A 1,470-nucleotide genomic window follows, 5' to 3' on the forward strand; every position below is an offset into this window, starting at 1 on the left:
ATTTTTTTTGCAGAACTGGGGCTTGAACTCAGACCCTTGCGCTTGCCAGGGAAACACTTCTTCCACTGAGATATCTCCCCAGGCCCTCAGGTGATATTTTATAATAGCTGGAAATCTGAAAAGTTTTCTTAGGTTTCAGAGAGGAACCCAAAGACTATGACGTAGGAAATTTTGTAGAAGGATTTAGAAAGACTGAGTAAATCTTAAAAACTGCCATGTGGTAATGTTTTTGTAAAAAGATGTTTTTTAAAATTTTTAAAAAATTATTTAATTTTATTTATTTATTTATCTATCTATATATTGGCAGAACCATGCATTAAACTCAGGCCCTTGCACTTGCCAGGGAAGTGCTTATTCTACTGAGCCATCTCCCCTGCCCGTAATTAATTTTATTGAGAAACAGAGATTAGACAGTTTCAAAACTGATTAATAGAATATGGTAAGTCATCAAGAAGATTATACAACATGACTACGTAGGTTTCATCCCAGGGATGTAAGGATGGTTTCATATACACAAGTCTAAAAATGTAATACACTATATCAATAAAGCCAAACCTAAAAACAGCATGATCATCTCAATTGATGCAGAAAAGGCTTTTGACAAATTCCAATTCTCATTCATGTTCAAAGTCCTACAGAAAATTGGAATAGAAGGCCTGTAACTGAGTCTGATAAAAGCCACTATATCAACCCTAAGGCTAACATAATTTGAAATGCAGAAAAAATTAAATCTTTTACTCTCAGATCTGGTACAAGACAAGGATGTCCTCTATTGCTGCAACTATTCAATATAGTTCTGCAATCACTAGCTAGAGCCATTAGACAAGAGGGAGAAATAAAAGGAATAAGAATAGGTAAAGAAGAATTAAGTTATCACTATTTGAAGATGACATGATACTTTACATGAAAGACCCAAAAAACTCCACCAAGAAGCTAATAGAATTGATACAGAAATTCAGTAGCATAGTAGGATACAAAGTCAATATGCAAAAGTCAACATCATTTCTTTACACAGATAACAAACACACTGAGAAGGAAGTTAGAGAAACAATATCTTTCACAATAGCACTGAGGAAAATAAAATACCTTGGAATTCATCTAACTAAAGAAAACAAAGATCTTTTCAAGGAAAATTACAGTACTCTGAAAAAAGAGATAGTAGAGGATTTCAGAAAATGGAAAGATATTCCCTGCTACTGGATAGGAAGAACCAACATGGTGAAGATGGACATACTCCCAAAATTGCTGCACAGATTTCATGCAATCTCTAACAATCTACCAAGAACATACATCTCAGACCTAGAAAAATCATTCCTCAAATTTATTTGGAATCAGAAAAGAGCTAGAATAGAAAAGGCAATCCTGGGCAATAAAGACAAGGCAGGAGGCATTACAATTCCTGATTTGAAATTACACTACAAAGGTACGGTGATAAAATCATCATGGTACGGTAACAAAATAGAGCTGAGG

The sequence above is a fragment of the Octodon degus genome, unplaced genomic scaffold (assembly GCF_000260255.1).
Source record: "Octodon degus isolate 3935 unplaced genomic scaffold, OctDeg1.0 scaffold00041, whole genome shotgun sequence".
NCBI lineage: Eukaryota > Metazoa > Chordata > Mammalia > Rodentia > Octodontidae > Octodon > Octodon degus.